This window comes from Pyrus communis, chromosome 1 (assembly GCF_041283825.1).
Source record: "Pyrus communis isolate YQ-2024b chromosome 1, ASM4128382v1, whole genome shotgun sequence".
NCBI classification, from domain to species: Eukaryota; Viridiplantae; Streptophyta; class Magnoliopsida; order Rosales; family Rosaceae; genus Pyrus; species Pyrus communis.
This window is the reverse complement of record NC_142565.1, coordinates 13,450,081-13,469,911: the sequence shown is the minus strand read 5'-3', so window position 1 is coordinate 13,469,911 and position 19,831 is coordinate 13,450,081. Positions and strand designations below refer to the sequence as shown.

Genomic DNA, 19,831 nt, shown 5'->3' with positions numbered 1-19,831 from the left:
TTCATTGCCAAATACCTGGTTGATAGGTGAAAAAGTTTTAGTATGCTAGTCTACGTAGGTGGCGCATTAAATGCTAAGTTGTGAAGGCCCAAGGCTAGGGGTTCATGAGGGCCTATACAAGGCGGGGGGTAAGCACATTCTGTATTTGGGAAGAAGATCTAAAGAGAAAAAAGGTTCATGTATTAGCCGACTGCTATTTTTAGTCTTGTAATGAATAGAATCCGAGCAACACAATAGATGTAGCCGAACTTTAAAGATTGAATTATTGGAACTTTTGTGTCCATTTCATTTAGCTCATATTTCAACCCAACTAAGTGTCCTATATTTTAATTTGTTAACATACAAATTTTGAGCATTGATTGTTTACTGCCGTATGTGGAAATGCATAGAAGATTGTATGCATCCTTGCTCGAATCACTTCGCATGTTTCCTAATAATCATAATTATTCATATTTTTAGTTCCTTTTCCCCCTTTGTGTATATATACGCAGACGGCCTCTTCAACCAGGAAATGAAGAGAAAGGCTTGCATACAACACTATATTATGTTTCCTAAATTTATCTCTTGATACATGTCAAAATATTCCGCGGAAGAAAGCAAGACAATGAACCCAGACAAACATAAATGAACAAGATTTCATAACCTTGGTTAAATTTTATGCTGAAGATCCTTATGGCAAAGTAGTGGCATTGCTTAACTTAAAATCCAGATATGTCTGGGTACTGACTACTGTGTGATCACTTCCCTAGTTCTCTCGCTTTGTCATATTTCATAAACAATTCCTTTATCTTACTTAAAAAATGAAAGGGTGAAGGAAGGATGGATTCTAGTTCCTAGGATCACGCTGGCTTTTATATCATCTGATATGCTGAAAAAGGAACTATATGACATTTTGGCTGTTAATGCCAAAGAGATGGGTGGTGTAGTTGAGGAATAATGAGAGCCATGACTCCCATAAGGGCATCAAAACAACCAGCTTGACCTCTTCAAGAGTAACCTAGGCTGAGCAGAACAATGATACGGCTCAATGAGATGCAATGATGCTAAAAAAAGATGGTGGCTGCGTTGGAGGATAAGGTAGCTGGTGTGGAAATGTAACAATTAGTGAGGTATCTATACGATGTGGCAGTGGTTGTGGTGGAGAATGTGGAAACATGGTGAAAATTTGCAGCTGTGGTAGTCATTTGAGTTGTGGCTATGGAGCCATTTTGAAGAGTGGTGGTTGTGGTAGTGGTTGTGGTGGTGGTTGTGAAAGCATGCTGAAGAGTAGGGTTAAGGTGGCTGCGGTAGTAGCGGTGATTGTGGTAGTGGTGGTGGCTGTGGAAGTATGCTGAAGAGTGGTGGCTAAGGAGGTTGCGGTGGTAGTGGCGGTAGTTGTGGTGGTTGTGGTGTTTGATGCGGAAGCCTTGTCAAGGGTAGTGAAAACACATTTGATAACTTGTGTGCTGAGGAACACCAAAAGGAAACACCTAGTCATGTGAGAGTAGTTGCCTAATGCCCCTGTTCATACTTGTTAGATGCCCAGTTTTTATTTGTTATGTTATTTTATCTACGGTAAATAAAGCTTCATTTTTTTAAGAAGATTCGAACTTGTTTAACGAGACGACTTATCCTTACATTCATTATAATATTTAATATAATATTTATAATAATTATATTATTTATTTAATAATAAATAATATATTTTTTATTTGCAAGCCAAATGATGAGTCACCAATATAAAATAAGCACGTTAATCAATATTTAAGTAATAATGCAATCATAAACATACTTGATTTACAAAATTTGATTTAGAAATTTGGTATCCCTAACATTTCCCTTGTCGAAATATGTAAATTTAATTAAGGTTGAATTCAGCCTTGAACTCTTCTCAGTTGTTTTTGGCATTTACATACCCCTAAATATAATTCAGGTTGAATGTATTATGGTATGTGTTGTAGGCTTAATTTACTGAACTATTCTAGAGGAATAGAGATGGGGAGGCCGACGGCAATAAGAGAGAGAAGAAAGAGATTTAATTGTGAGGTGTGTGTTATATCACCCTATTGTGCCTTTATTTATAGTAGTAGGATAGGTTAAATCCTTACCTTAATAGGATTACAACTCTAATTGGATAATATCTACTTTAGAGAATATTCCAAGATATCCCTAGATACACTAGGATTTAGACAATCACATTCCTATTCTAAATATTACTGCAACACGTCCCATTGAGTGTGTAAATACTCAAACAAAACATCGCATCAAGTCTTCAGCAGTTGAGGTAGAACAGTTGATGAAGTTGTTAACACAACAGGCAAATGTGAGTCTCAAATTTAAAGAAAGTATGCAATGGTAGTAAAACTCACAAAACCTTGCTATGGTATAACCTAGGGTAGGTAAAAACCCATAGACTAAGGAGAAAAGTGAAAAGTATGCATAATGTCTAAAACAAATGTCATATGGGGCAAAGGTAGTGAACTTAATGGAGTATGATCATCCCAGGATGGGTGCCTCATCAAAACCTCGTTAGATAGAACAAAATCTAGTGGAAAAAATGCTTCTAATCGTAGAAAAATAGTACATTAAGATCAAGTGAGTATGTTTCTGGATTTTCCCCTAGAGTTAGACATAACTTCCAAATAAGAGGATACTCCCCCAGAGTTAGGCATAACTTCCAAATAAAAGAACTACAAGCAATTCAACTTAGATAATTTACGCATACCGATTCCTTGGATGAGCTTCTGAAAAGTAAACTTGGGCAATGACTTGGTGAAGAGATCGGCCAGGTTGTCCTGGGAACAGATTTGCTTGACTTCAATGTTCTGATGCTGTTATTGCTGGTGAGAATAAAAAAACTTCGGCGTTATATGCTTTGTATGTCTCCCTTGATGTATCCATTCTTTAACTACTCGATACATGTTGCATTGTCTTCAAAGATTGTCGTAGAAAGGTTAACAATGGTAGTAAAACCACTAGTGCTTAGAAGATGTTCCATGACTGCTATTAACCAAAAGCACTCACGTGATGCTTCATGCAAGGCGAGAATCTCAACATGGTTTAAAGAAGTTGCACCTAGCGTTTGCTTGGTAGACCTCCAAGATATAACGGTGTCTCTAATGATAAAGATATAGCCCATTTGAGAACATGCCCTATGTGGGTCAGACAGATAACCAGCATCTGCATAACCAACAAGGCTGCTCATCTCGAGGATTCATGGGTGTAGAACAAGCCTAAATTTGTTGTACCCTTGAGGTAGCAAAAAATGTCTTTAACACCATTCCAGTGTCTACGTGTAGGTGCCTTGCTGTATTTAGGTAAAAGATTAACAGCGAAGGAGATTTCGGATCTAGTGCATAGAGCCAAGTACAATAAAGCACCAATTTCACTTAGGTATGGAACTTCAGGCTCCAAAATCTCTTCATCATCCTCCTTTAGATGAAAGGGATCTCTTTGAGCATCTAGAGTCCGACCGACCATAGGAGTACTCGAAGACTTTGCTTTATCCTCATTAAAATGTTGCAACACCCTTTGGGTGTAGTTTGATTGATGTACTAGGATTCTATCCGAACAATGCTCAATCTCCAAGTCGAGACAATATCAAGTTTTCCCAAGATCATTCATCTCAAGTTTCGAATTCAAGTGAACTACAATTTCATCAAGCTCTGCAGGAGTTTGATAAGGTTCATGTCGTCAACATAAATTGCAACGATCGCAAATTTGGAATATAACTTATTGATGAACAGACATAGGTATAGTTCATTGTTCACATAACCCTGACTTGTTAAATATTCACTCAGATAGTTATAACACACTAGTCAAAATTGTTTCAATACGTAGAGTGATTTCCTCAATCTAATCGAGAGAGTGTTCCGTGGTCTAGAACTATTTGAACTAGTCAATAGAAGTCCTTATGGAACTTTCATGCAGATTTTTGTATCTAGATCCCTATAGAGATAAATGATTACCACGTCCATAAGCTGCATATTCAATTTTTCAGAAACTACCAAACTGATAAGGTAGCAGAACATTATGACATCCATTATGGGGGAATACATCTCCTCGTAATCAATCCTAGGGCATTGAGAGAAACCTTACGCTACGAGGCGTGCTTTGTATCGCACTATTTCATTCTTCTCATTACGCTTCCTTATGAAAACCCACTTGTAGACCACGAGCTTCATATGTGGTGGAATAAAAACTACATGCCCAAGCACCTTACGTTTCGCAAACGAATCGAGTTCGACATGGATTGCTTGTTTCCAGTTTGACCAATCCGTTCTACATCGACATTCATCAATGGAATGTGGTTTAATGTCATCGCTAAGCATGATGTCAGTATCTACTGTGTATGCAAATATATCGTCGACGATCATCTCATTATTATTCCAAACCTTATCCTATACTTTGTAATGTACCGAAATCTCGCAATTCTCGGAAGGTCGGTATGTCTCATCTAAGACATCACTGTAATCAAGAATAACATCATGTGTTGGAACATATGAGTAAACGATGGTTGGATTTAGACTAAGGTCACTAGTTTATGCTGTTTACCTCTTTCGGGATTGTGAATCCTTTAAACCAGGGGGTCTGCCACACTTCAGGGTAGGAGCAGATGATTGGCTAGTAGCCAGCGTATCGGGTCGTTTGGGAGGTGTGGCCGCCCTACCCTCAGGGACGGTTCAGCCTTCCAAGGTGGTATTACGACGTACTCTATGTATGTCGATCTTTGCAGGTGTGTTTGCAGTGGGTATATGTGATATTGTCACCTTTGCAGGATTAGTAAAAGCATCCGGCATGCTTTGAGCAATGCTCTGAAGATCTACAATATGCTGCACTTCAGTTTCAGACTAGGCAATGCGGGGATCTAAATCAGACTTGGCAATTTCTTACAAGGCCCGTTAACACGACACGTCAAAGGCACGAAAATAACGGGTTTCGGGTCTACACGATAACTAATCGGGTCACACAATAATAACCAGTTAATAACAGGTCCTTAACAAGTTTACACAAGACTAACACATTGGTAACCTATTTCGATACGATAAGAAAAAAGTTATTTTGATGATTTTAATTTTTTAAACTACTAAAAAAAACTTACTATAAAATACAATAGATATAATGAATATGTATATATTGCTTATTAATTATTATTCTATATAAATTTTAAATTTTAAAATTTAAGGTTTATTTATTTATATAGGATATTATAGGCAAATATTGAGATTAAAAATCATAAAACATATTAAAAATAAAAATATCAAGTAATTTAAAAATACCAAACACATTAAAAAAATTATAATAATTAATTTACATGTGCAAAAAATATGCGAACGCTCGTAGTCGCATCCTTTACGCTTTGAGGATGGGTATATGATCGTTTGAGTTTTTAAAACCATAAAAACTCTCATGAATAGTATTTTTAAGGGAGTTCAAAATAAACAAAATTCATAATCATTAATGTATAAGTCTGAAAGGTGGGAAAGCATAATAAATGTTTATAATTGCATTCTCAATGCTTAGATGATGGTTACATGGTAGTTTAGAATTTCAAAACCCTCCAAATCTCATGAACAATGTTTTTTATTTGAGTGCAAAATTAATAAAATTAATAATAATTATTGTAAAAGTGTGAAAAATGTAATCACTCGTAATGAAAATCTTTACAACTTTCATGAAGAGGTCAACTCCAAAATTTAGTATGTATATACTAATTTAATATTATGTTGTACATTTTTTGGGTCAAATTATGTTTTTCATTTTCATTTTTATTGATTTAAAATATATTTTTCTTAAGGGGTAACGGGTCGGGTCATATTGATAATATTAACTGGTTGATTTCGAATCGGGTCATATTACTAGTTTACTTTAATATGTATTACACGACATAACCCGTTAAGCTATTGGGTATGACATGAAAACGACACGAACACGAGAAACAAGACACGAATGCCAGGTCTAATCTAAATAAGACATAGTGGGAGCATATCACAACAATTCGCGGTGTTCTATAGGAACGTTAGCGTTCTTATCTCCCCCTAACGATAGGAATACTGTCTCATCAAAGTGACAATCTGCAAAACGTGCAGTAAAGATATCTCCGGTCAAGGGCTCTAAGTTGCAAATAATTGATGGCGAATCATAATCAACATAGATTCCTATTTTTCTTTGAAGACCCATTTTGGTACGTAGTGGCAGCGTTATTGGCACATAGATTACGCACCCAAACACACGTAAGTGCGAGACGTCAGGCTCATATCCAGTAACCAATTGTAATGGTGAATGAGGTTGGGTAGCGGTGGGCCTCAGGCGAACCAACATAGCTGCATGAAATATTGCATAGCCCTAAGCAGATACCGGTAGTTTGGTCCACATAACCAAAGTTTAAGCTATCAATTGAAGGTGCTTTATGAAAGTTTTTGCCAGGCCGTTTGGGGTGCGAGCATAGGGTACAGGATGTTCGACTTCATTCCCAATTGACATGCAATCATGATCAAAGGTCTGTGATGTAAACTCTCCAGCATTATCCAGTCGAATCAACTTGATCGGATAATCAGGGTCGTGAGCCCTAAGCTTAACAATTTGTGGTAGGAGTTTTGCAAATGCAGCGCTGTGTGTGAACAATAAACAGATATGTAACCAACATATCAATTTATTAACTAACACCATAAAGTATCTAAATGGTCTGCATGTTGGTTGGATAGATCCATAAATATCCCTTGAATCCTCTAAAGAAACTTAGAAGGGTTGTGAATAATCTTTGTAATTGAGGGTTGAGTGTTTAACTTCCCCAAAGAACAAGCTTTGCATGGCGGGGATTCAACATATGGAGGTAAATGATGCCCATGTCATGATTTGAGGATATGGCGCATCATGTCACGTTCGGGATGTCCCATACGATCATGCCAAAGCAGCAGAATGCTCTGGAACTCAGGCACAAGGTCGGCCACATGATGGGTCTCTATGCCGCGAATGGTTGTGATGTACAACCCACGTTCCAGCTTCTCGTGAATACGCTTCTGGCTATATTCGTAAGAAGTGATACAAAGAAATTCAGAACCATTTTCTTCAATGGTTTCAACAGGATATTGATTATCTCAAGTATCTCTAAAATTTAGCAACGTTCTTCCAGAACGTGGAGAATAGAGTGCCTCTTTAATGGTTAAGACAATACCGTTGGACAACATTATACGAGCATTTCTGTATCCTTCTATCAGGTTGGATGAGCCTGAGAAGGTTGTCAGAGGTGCATTTTTAGGTACGAAGTTAGTAAAATAATGTCGCTCACGTAAGATGGTGTGTGTGGTAGCACTATCAGCCACACAATTAACTTGCCCACTAGTCATACCTAGAAATAAATTAATTGAATGGGTCACATGTGTAAATATAATTCCATTCATTCAATTAATCAATCGAGAAATAATATCCATAAAAAAATAATTATCCATAATTCAAAACAAACTAAACCAAACAATTTATTCCAAAAACTTAGAAAAAACTGTCCAAAAATTAAACCATAAACCTAAAAATTAGGAAGGGGTTCGGCCACTCCTAGTGGGTTCAGCCATTGGGGGTAAAAACACCCTAAAAACATAGAAGAATAAAACTTATTCCTCCATAGGAGTTTATGCCTCCTGAAAATCTGATATCTCTATGGATGTGGTAGTATCTTTGAGATTTTCCGCATGGGCAAAGTTAGACTCACGACGGTAATGATACTTGGTAATAGCCTCGGGGGTAGCTCAGTATATCCGTGACCAATGATCCTTTGATCCACAGCGGTAGAACATGTCCAATTCAGTGAAAGCCAATTGAACGGTAGCTTTTCCCTTGTTCTTGAAGTTTGGGGTGTTAAGGGCAAAAGGTTGGCGTTTCTAGGTCAAATTTCCTCCCTTGGGTGGGTCTCTGCCTTGTTGACCTTGGGTCTATGGTGGGGCTTGCTGCCCATTACCACGGCCACAACTGTTCTTTCGTCGTTTGTGGCTGCTAGAATTAGTCACATGCGCTTTAGGCAGAGCGTTCAAGCCAGTGGGTCGAGCTTGATGATTTCTCATCAAATGCTGGTTCTACTTTTTAGCGAGAAGTAAAACAGAGATCAAATCCGAAAATTTGGTCCAGAGATCAAATCCGAAAATTTGGTGAACTTATATGCCCTATATTGTTGCTACAAGACAATATTTGTGGCATTGAAGGTCGAATAGGTCTTCTCTAAGAGATCTTCGTTAGTTAAGTCCACTTTACAGAACTTAAACAGTGATCGGATTCTACAAACTTCAGAGTTGTATTCATTCACATACTTAAAGTCTTAGAAGCGTAAACACTGCTAGTCATGCCTTACTTCAGGCAAGTAAATGTCTTTCTAGTGATTGAAACGATCGGCCAGAGCAAGCCAGAGGGTGTGTGCGTCCTCCTAAGCAAGGTACTCGGTCTGCAGTGCATCATGGATGTGTCTTCTAATAAAGATCATTGTAGTAACTTTCTCGGCTTCATCAACGAGGTCGTCGTCGGTAGGTTCCTCAATGGTGGCTCTAATACCCCTCACGATAAGATGGAGCTTCACGTCTTGAATCCACTTTAGGTAGTTTCTTCCAGATACTTCCAAAGCGGTGAAATGGAGCTTGTTCAAGTTTGAAATGTCCCTAAAACAGAGGGTACAACAAAAACGTGGTTAGTTATATGGTAATATATAGATATACATCGTAGAACATTCAAGTTCTATAAACATGTGTAGGTTTAATTTAAGCATGAAAGCTTCAAGTTTCATGTGGTAAGTTTTGAATGAAAACTTCAGGTTTCAAAAGCACTAAATATGAAACTACAAGTTCAATTTAGTTTTAAGAATGACTAGTTCATAAAGGAGAGGCTCTTGCAAGAATACAAAATGCAATATGCTGATTTAAGTGTAGTGAATTTGAGTTACTTTGGGAATTCAAGTGTGTGAGCTTTGGACTACGAAAGGATGTCAACAGTTTAAAGTAGAAAAATAAATCATTGAATCGTTAATGTTCAAAAGTGATCTTCAAGTCAACAATTTTGGATTAATTATCAGATTAATGGAATGCGGATCATTTTTATTTAATTTAATAGATCGAGACTAAACGGGGTCGATTGTGGAAGCAAAATAATGATATACGGGTCATATTAGCTTCAGTTGGTGATAAACCAAGTGATAATTAGATTAGAATTAATTAGCGTAAAACAAAGTACCCCAATTAAAATAATGGGGTATGATTTATAACACGGGAATACCAAAAATTAGCATTGGGGCAAAAAAATATTGTGGCCCAGCCTTAAGCCTTGCAGCACGACTAAAGGCTATTGGGCCTTGGGAAGGGTTGCGGGTGCAGCCCATATATGGATTAAGCTGAGTCTAGGATAAAGCCCACCAGCAAAAGCTGCTGGTTTGGGCCAAAACGAGGTACGGGAGCAGGCCCAACCGAAAGTTGGCTTGCGGGTTGGCATTGAAATCCAGCCAAAGCTGGCTTTAGAGTTTGGGCCGAGGCAATTCAAACCCTTCTGCATCTAAAGCTGCTGGTGAGTTGGGCCGAGGATTAGCAAAGCCCAGCAAACGACATGGACTTGCTGTAAGTGGGCCTAGGGCACGGGACAAAGGCCAACAACTCAAAAGGTTTCTGGTTTGGGCTAAAGAGACTGCAGGTCCATGATAACCCTTACCAGGCTGAGGCCTGGGGTCCGTGTAGGCGCAGCAAAGACCAGAGGGTTGTTGCCGTGGTCCAGACGTCAAAATGACGCCATCCTGGTATCGTGCTCGACGCAGTTGGGCTGTAAGCCAATGACAATGCTCAGCAGTAGTGCCAGCAACGGAGCAGCGACGAGCCGCAGCCATGCCGCATAAATTCCCATTTTTTTTTTGTTGACTTTTCTAGGGTTTGAAAAACCCTAAATTGCTTCTATTTATTTATATGCTTTGACTCACAAATTCCACGTAGCAAAATAATAATTGTGTAATGCATGAAACATATATGTATATATATATTGACAAATATATGAAACATATACAATCGGCAGGAAAATATAAATATAGGGGGTTCATGCATCATGGAGAATATTTTCATTCTTTGTGGACGATTCAAATTTCTTACTTTATTTTAAGCATACCTGATTGACAGAAAACAAATAAAAGCCTATAAATTTTGTAGAAGAAAGCCTCCTCCTACGATCCTTCAGTTCCTTAGTTTTTGGGAAGAGCGTGCTGACAACGTGTTATAAGCCTAATTTACTGAATTATTCTAGAGGAATGGAGAGGGGGAGGGCCGACAGCAATAAGAGAGAGAGGAGAGAGATTTAATTGTGAGGTGTGTGTTATATCACCCCATTGTGCCTTTATTTATAGATGTAGGATAGGTTAAATCGTTACCCTAATAGGATTACAAATCTAATAGGATAATATCTACTTTAGGGAATATTCCAGATATCCCTAAATACACTAAGATTTACACAATCACTTTGCTATTCTAAATATGATTGCAACAGTATGAAGTTTTTAATGTAAACTGTGTTTAATATTTTGAAGAACTCTCCAATAGAAAGCTAAGAGGGAGGAGAACCAACAGGGCTTGTGTGCGCGCGCTACTTGAAGGATGCTTTTCTTTTTCTCCGCTTCTGGAGCGTTGGATGGGATATTTCCGACAAAGATGGCGGCAGATGCAAGTTGTTTAGTTTCTTCGGTTTTTTATTTTTCTTTGGGCTCACAACTTCGTGTTGGGTTATATATTGGGGTCGGACCTCTTTCATGTAAATTTGTTTTGTGGGTTTAATGAAGTTGTGAAAACCTTGCTACACCAAAAAAAAAAAAAAAAAAAAAAAAAGGGTCCTCAGTAGACTTCGGAGGTTGTTACAATTTTATATTTACAAAACATGTTAGCAAACTTATATTTAGCTGAGTTGATTAGAGTAATATCATTTTCTCTTTCTGCTTAAGTTTGAATTCCTTTTCCACTATTTACACTAAATTAATTCGAATATCATAGAAATCAAATAGAAAAAAAAATGAATAATACTTCTAACTCTCGTGGTAAGGTAAGTTATCTCAACATCCATAACAAATTAATGTGATTCTTACCTTCTGCAACACTTGAGTCTAAAGGCTTGTTAAAATTTGAACCTCCAAAGAAACCAAATATTAACTCTGGCTATTAAGAAAATACAAAACTAATTTTGACATAACAAACACGTTACGCATGTAATTGTTTATTAGAGACTGGGAGAAAGAGACATTAAGTGGAAGACTAACTTAATTAGGGAAACTTAAACTTAATTAGGAGCAGCATTATAATTTTACAACATTTTTTTTCCTTGTTTTACCCACCAATATTGAAAAGGTGTCAATTTGGCCAGTTTGCACTACTTAATTGGCTTATAAAAGAACCCATATTACTAATATGTATTCACCACAACTCAAGTTTCATTCCCCTCTATCCTCTAAATTTCACCACTCCATCGCTTGAGTTTTTGCATTTGATAGAAAACAATGGGTTCGAGTTTTGCACAAATTACATTAGCAATGGTGCTAATTGCTTCGATGCTGGCAGTTAGCACAGCCAACAAACATTGGCAATATAGTAATTACACAGGCTGGGGTTTCAACAATGGATCGTACCACCTCAATTGGACCAAGGGACCCAACAAGATCGTTGTTGGTGGATCGGAAAATTGGCATTTCGGATTTAACTACACAGATTGGGCTTTGGAGAATGGTCCAATTTACATCAAGGATACTCTAGGTGAGTACTCAAAAAATTGTTGTACATTTCCCCCCTTAAATTGTTGTTTGCAAAAATGTCACTTCTTTAGCTTCTCTAGTCATTGCCACTTAGTACTACGGTTTAGTAGTACAGATATTCACTTGTAAGTAAGAGGTTTAGGTTCGAATCTTGTGATTTACTAGTTCAATACTAATTCGTCCATCACCCCTTACAGTGTGTGTGTGTGTATTGTTGTATAAAAAAAAACGATTCCTTGTCTTTAGCCTATTGAAACCAAAAAAGATTTGAGTTTGTTTAAAGTCTTGGATGTAATTTCTATTGTAAATTATATATCGACAATTTAATAACATAATGTGTCAAACAAACGATTTACAACAATGAAAACTTTCATCAAGTCTCCTTGATTTGTTTTGATATGAGCAACGCTTTTTCCTTTATGAATATAAGTGAACAAGTATTTACATGATAAATGGTGTTTTGGGTGTTTGCAGTTTTCAAGTATGAACCACCAAGTGACACCATACGTCTTCACAGCGTGTACTTGTTCCAAGACTTTCAGAGCTTCTTGAACTGTGACTTGAGTCGAGCAAGAATGGTGGGAAATTAGACACAAGGTGGTGGAGATGGCCTTGAGTTTGTGCTCCAAAGGTGGCGGCCTTACTACTTCGCTTGCGGCGAACACGATGGTTTACACTGTAAGGACGGGCTTATGAGGTTCCCTGTCTTCCCAATGTTTCACGGCTAGCATTACTGATCGATTGACGCTGAAAGATAATAATAAGACAATGCACATAACACACTTTATATTCATAAATAATTATTTTTAAGCAAATAACAAGACTTGGTAAGCAAGTTTTTGAGAGACTATAATTTAATAAGTCCAGCAGTCACATTGATATTGATCATATTCTATATTTAATTCTTGTTCTTTGTTGTGATGTTTTACTTTGTAACCAAAAAACTTGAATAATATTTTTGGAAATTTGAAATTGAAGGTTAATGATATTGTCATACTCATTAAAGCTTACATTGCCTTTCCAAAAATATTAAAAACAAAATTAGGCTAAGGTATACTTTGATTGAAACCTTGTGTTTTTTCAACTTTGGATCGAAGTCCTTTGATTCCTTAGTTCTTTCCACATAAGTATTTTAGTTGGCAATTCAATATTTTATATTATTTTATTATAAATAAGTATTTAAGAATTTAATTAAGTGTTTAACTCCTCCTTTCAGGCAACTAATATCATCCTTTTTAATACAATTAAATTCTTGTTGTAGGCATAATTTACTGAACAATTATAGAGACCATAGAGAGAGGGTGCGGCAATAATAGATAGAAGAAAGAGATGTAATTGTGAGGTGTGTTCTATTTCACCTCATTGTGCCTTTATTTATAGTAGTAGGGAAGGTTATTTCCTTACCCTTTTAGGATTACCACTCTTAATAGGTTATCAACTCTTAATACGAATATAAGGGATATTCCTAGATACACTAGGATTTACACAATCACATTCCTAATCTAATAGGACTGCAACACTCCCCTTTGATTGTGTAAATACTCAAGTAAATGACGCATCAGGTCTTCAGCGATGAAGTAAGTACAGTTGATGAAGTCGTCAGCACAATGAGCGAATGCGAGTCTCAGATCAAAGAAAGAATGCATAAAAAGAGAAAAAGTAAAACTCACAAAACCTCTCTAGGGTAAAACCCAAGGTGGGAGAAAAACCCATAGACTAAGGAGAAAAGTGAGAAGTTGCATTAAGTCAAAGCTATATGTCTTTTGGAAGCAAATAGAAGAGCTCACAAGGGTATGATCAACACAAAATGGGTGCCTCGTTAAAACCTAGTTAGGTAGCGAAAACCCAATGGGGAAAATGCTCCTAATCATAGGGAAAAAGTGTACATTAAGATCAAGTGAGTATACTTCTGGATACTCCCCCTAAGTTTGACATAACTTCCAAATGAGAACTACAAGCATTGCATATGAATAGTTAGGCATACCAATTCCTCGGACAAGCGTCTGGAAGATTGACTTCGGTAGTGACATCGTGTAGAGGTCGGCAAGGTTGTCTAGGATCGGCTTGCATAACTTCAATCTCCTGATGCTTTGCTGATGTAGATGTAGACGTAATATGTCTTGGTGTTGACTTCGTTGATGTAGCATGGCTTGGTCGGGTGGATACATGCATCATAGTCTTCATGGATCGTCGTTAGGACTCAATGATGGATGAAAACAGTAAGTACTTCGAATATGCTCAACAAGAACTTCTAACCATGTCTCACTTGTGGCGTAGTAAAGTGAGGTGAGTCTTGGAACGATTCGAAGGTTTCACAAGGTTATATTATGGACCTCCAAGATATTGCGATATCCTTAACGGTAAAGACATAACCATTTAGGGATTTTGCCTTATGTAGGTTTGATAAGTAACATGCGTCAACATAACAAACAAGACAAGCATCATTTCAAGGATCAGGAGGTCGGATTCGCTTAAGATGCGTTGGGATTTGATTTGCCCAAATTCATAGTACCTTCAAAGTACGTCTTTAATACCAATTCAGTGGCTACGTGTAGCCATGGTGCTGCATCTTTACCAAGATCAACAGTGAAGGAGATGTCTTGTCTTAATACAATGAGCTAAGTACAACAAAGCGTAAAGTTAAACTTTAGATATGGAATTTCGGATTCCATAACGTTTTCAAGGGTCTCATTTGCATATAACATATGGACGATCAAAAGTATACTTAAAAGGTGACACCTTTAGGGTGTAGTTCAACTGGTAGACCAAAATACCGTCAAAACAATGCTTCAACTTCTGGTCAAGGCATAAACGAGTTTTCCCAAGATCCTTCATCTCAAATTCCATCTTCAGGTGTGAGGCAGTTTTCTCAAGCTCTTCCGGAGTCTTAGTGAGATTCGTGTTAATGGCATAAACTATAACTCTAGCAATTCGGAATAAGACTTCATAGTTTAACAAGCAAGGGCATAATTCATATCTTTGACTGATCAAATAATCACTTAGACGGGTATACCATCTGTCGGATTTTTCAATCCATAAGTGAACGCCTCAAAACAAGTTAAGAAGGTGTTCCATGGTTTGGAACTATTTGAACCAGTCCATGTAATTCTTCGGGAACTTACATGTAAATCTTTGTATCTATATCCCCATGGAGAAAGCGCTTACCACATTTCATAATGCTGCTATCAATCACATAACGTTTTGAGAGAAACCTTGCATCGTAAGGCGTGCATCATATCGCACTATTTCATTCATCTCATAATGCTTCATTTCCCACTTGTAACACAACGGGGTTACCTTGGGCAGTGTAGGAACGATAGGTCCAAAACACACTTTGGTAAGGAATTTGACCTGGATTGTAACTTTAGTTGTCCAATCAGTTCTACGTTGTCATTTAATCAACGGAACACGGTTTAATGTCATCGCTTTTCATTTATGTCGGTAGCTACCATATAAGTGAAAACATCATCGATGGTAATCTCATTTCAATTCCATTTAGCTCATCCAAACTAGTATACTGGACCAAGAACTTCAAGTCTCGGGAGTAATCCAGATTAATCTCATGAGATGGAAATGATTTGAGACAACGATCAAGTATGGATTCATTATTGTGCCGTGTCTTCCTATTTTAGAGACGTGAATCCTATGAACCGAGTAATTTGTCGTGCTTCAGGCCAAGACAAATTGATTTGCTATCCACCGGTGTACCAGACTGTCCAACTGGGGCGTCCAAATCATCTAACAGGGGCGACACACCTTCTAGGGATGTTGACTCAACGTCTATCATTGCAGGCATGTTTACAACTGGTATATGATCTCGTCACTTTAGCTAGATCAGAGAAATGAGTCTGGAGCAACATTCTGAAAGCTAGAATTTATCACACTTGCTTATCACACTTGTGCGGTATAGGGATCGAGATGAGACATAGTGGCCAATGTCTATGAAAATTCGCGTCTTTCTACAGGAACGTTGACGTTCTTATCTCCCTTTAATGGCGGGAATACTGCCTCATTAAAGTGACCAACTCATAAATGAGCGGTAAAAAGATCGTGTGCAATGGCTCTAAAAGAACTAGTGTGAAGGAGAATCATAATCGACAAAGATTCACATCCTTCTTTAAGGACCCATATTGGTACATTGCGGCGGCACAACTTGGCACATGGAATGCACACCCAAATGTGTAAATACGAAAATTGTCAGGTTCGTACCTAGTAACCAACTATAACATCATATAGGTTAGGTGGCAATGGGCCTCAAGGCGAACCAACATAGCTGCGTACAAGATTGCATAGCCCTAGGCAGAAACTGAAAACTTAGGACGTTTACCAAAATTCGGGCAATCATTTAAGTTGCGCTTTATGATCACTAGGCAAGGCTATTTGGGGTGAACATGAGAATTCGATGTTCAATTATAAACCCAAAATACATGCAATACTTTATCAAAAACCATCAATATAAACTCTCTGGCATTATCTAGTCTCCCGGACCTTAAGGGATAAGTATGGTGGTGAGCCCTTAATTGGCCATGAGGTTTAGCAGCAATGTGTATGGACAAACATGTGACCAATTTGTCGATTCATCAACCAAAACCATAAGTATTTATATGGTCCGCATTTTGGTTGGATTAGTCCACATTTATTCCTTTGAATCCACTGTGAAAAGAAAGTCGTTTCGTATCTTTGCAAGGTGATGCGAAAATTAACTTAACACACAAATTAACCCTCTTTTGACAATTGTAGCATATAAATAAGTAGGGATCGTTCTTACACCGGGGATTAGGAGGGATTGCTAAACACTCTAAACTGACTCAAATAAATAAAATTAACCTTTCAAACACTTAAACTCACGTAAAAAGACTCAACTACGTTCACAAGACTCAAAATAGGCTAAAAACACTCAAAACTGTCTTAAAAACACAATCTGGGCAGTTTTGAGCCTAAACACAAACTTGGACGAAAATTGGTTCTAACTTGACTCAAAACTCTAAAAAACACAATCTAAAACATATTTGAACTAATTAGACACTCTAAGACAATTGGGGATTTGGTTTTGGACGAAAATAAACAAAACAAAACAAATACGTAAACTAGGCAGATTTTGACGAAATTGGTGGAATTAAATGGATGGTGAGATGGCTAGGAGGTTTTTCTCCACACATGGCATACTTGCATACAAAATAATCTCCAGTTGCTTATTCGATGAATTTATGAACCTCAACACCCCAAGTTAATTAGGTACGCTTAAATTAACTCTCAGATTTCCCTTAGGTCATTGAATTGAATGGAAATAGCGCATTGCAATCAAATTATTCCTTAAAGGTTTTCTATATGAAAGCGCATGATAGAAAGACAATCAAAGATCATTAGGTTCTATGGAAATCATAGGTGTTGACGAGGCATTCGTAACTATGAAAGCGCATGATACTTATGCCAAGAATTCACTTATCATAATTGTGACCAACAATCTTAACTACTCATGAATATAAGTTCCCAACGATTAGGTGAAGTTCCCTCATACCCTAGCATCATGTTTATGCATGCAAATTAAGCGTGCACTCTCAATTCATATACATAAGCAAGTTTTAATTAAAACAGATAAGCAAATTGAATTCATCATTCATGAAATCACAACTAAAAGTAATCAAATCATCATGCAAATATAACCATGGTTTCGAATTTCCCCCCTAGCCAAAGGGGGATTAGTTCCTCATGCTTGCACAACAAAAAGTATTGAATTTAAACATTGAAATCATAAGAAAGAATACACCTAATTGCTCAGCGATCCAAGATGAATTCGATGCACAGATTGGCTCCTCTTCCTCCTCCTTGCTGCGGCACAAAGTTTGGGTGATGGAATTGGTGGTTTTGGGTGGTGTTTTCTTGTTTGGAGGGATGGAGGATGGTTGATTATGGTGGGGAAGGGTGCGGCAGAGATGTATGGATGTGGAGGGAGGTCTATGGAGGTCAAGAATGGAGAATGGAGGTGCGGCACAAGGGTTTCTGAATAGCATAAGGGGGTGGTACGAATTTGTGGCTGAAAATATGTTTATATAGTCCTAGGGTTTATTAGATTAGGGTTTACTTAGCAGATTTGGTGGATTAGGGCCCTAGAATTCGGCCATGGGTTGTCAAATACACCTAGGAAGAGGTTTTTGGCCCACATAGTTTTATAAAAGGAATTGTATACCCAAATCCACAAGGATTAGGCCTTGGAAATCAGAATCCCAAAGGGATTGGGCCTAGGGAGGTGCGGCTGACTTAGGGGAGAGGGTTGCTTGGCTTGCAAGGCAAGCCAAAGCCTTCTAGAATGGATTGGGGCGCCACATTTCTAGGGCTTATAGAAAGAATAGGTTTTGTGGCAGATTTGGGCCTTCTAGAATAGGATGCTTCTAGAAATAGGTTCTAGAATTATCCATTTAGGTCCCCATGCAATTAGGAGTAAGACATGATAAGGTTTGGATAGGATAAGATGAGATAAGATTTGGATAATGTTTTGGATAATTGGATAATGTTGGATAAGGTTGGATAATGTTTAGATAATGTTTTGGATAAGGTTTCCTCTTTTGAGCTCCTTCCTTATCCACTTTGTCCTTAGCTTAGTTCCTTCCTCTTCTTATCACATATCTAGCCTCTTGAAGTTCAAATTCGTCCATCCATGTTAGCCCATATGCAAGCTATCCCCATAGTGTCCAAAATAGCTCCAAAATGCACTTTCTTGATACTTTGACCCATATGACCTACAAACACACGAAATTGAGTTGTAATACGACATTAACTAAGAAATAATAGCACAAATGCACAAGAATAAGGTAGTTAAGTCGCCTAAAAATGCTCCTATCACAAGGGAGGATTTAGAAAATCAATTTTCTAATGAGCATGCTTGGCAAAGTGTGCTTGTAGGCACAAGATCCTTACTTCAGGTAAGGAGATATGTTGTAGCATCATTGTTCGACCTAAGTGTCCCAAAAAGGTCATGCCAAGTTAAGTAAACTGCTCAATCACCAAGCTCCAGGCTGGCCACATGTGGTGTGTTCCCAGTTAGGAGACAACCCATTGGCCCCAAATCAAAGCTTCAGGCTCATTTTAGGAGGTGGTACAAAGATATTCCACTCTATTTTTAGTGGTGTCATTTATGATCATTGTTCTCTCGAATATCCTTGAAAACTCAACGACATGGAGAATTTAAGGTCCCTTAAATGGTAATTTGGTACCATTCATACAACGAGGAGCGTGCCAATGCTCTTATTTAGGTTGGATAGACCTGAAGTCATTGTTACAGATGTGATTTAGGTGTAAAGTTAGTGTGTGTAGTATCGCAATTATCCAGACAACTAACTTTCCCACATTCCTACCTAATCACGTGTTTAATTGAATTGGTCACATGTATTAAGAAACATGATTCAATTAACTCATATTCGAGGACAATATCAATAAGATTATCCATAAGTAAAACATACACCAAACTTGAATCCAAGAACATGGAAAAATGTTCACAAAGTAAATAGTTTACTAAGAGGATTTGGCCAACAAGGCTATCCATGTCAAAATTTTGCTCTTCCAACGATGTTCAATGGAGCAAAATTAATCTCACATATTGACTACGAGAATGGTACTCCTCAACAACATTGGCAGGGGCACGAACAGGTGCATAACCAATGATCTATTCCATCGAGACGGAAGTAGATTCTGCAGGGTTAAGGTTTGGGAATACTATCCCTTATTCTTGAAGTTTTAGGTCTTAGGTGCCAAGGATCATACTTCGGGCATGACGCCACACCTTGGCAACCCTGATTCTACCATATGTTGTAAAAACAAACTCGAAATTAGATTGTGAGACAGACAGACCCCGAACTGGATTCGGTAGACTCCAGCCGAATTGGGTATAAAGCCATACCTTTCTCTCACATTTGTGGTAGTAATCAGATTCAAGAATTTGGTAAACTTCCACTTTCTACATTACTGCTTTCGGAGCGAGTTAGAAACATGGAAGGACGAGAAAAGTATTCTCTAGTCAAAATTCAATTAGATTTATAAACTTCAGAATTGTACTCATTCATGGACGTAATCATGGTGTGCTTTAAGCAATGTTTTTCATGATTAGACTGTCCA

At 37.8% G+C, this 19,831-nt stretch overlaps 1 pseudogene; it reads left to right on the top strand.

Annotated features, from left to right (window-relative positions):
- Window positions 1-11,470: 11,470 nt before the first annotated feature.
- LOC137719845 (uncharacterized) lies at window positions 11,471-12,459 on the top strand (annotated as a pseudogene).
- Window positions 12,460-19,831: the final 7,372 nt, after the last annotated feature.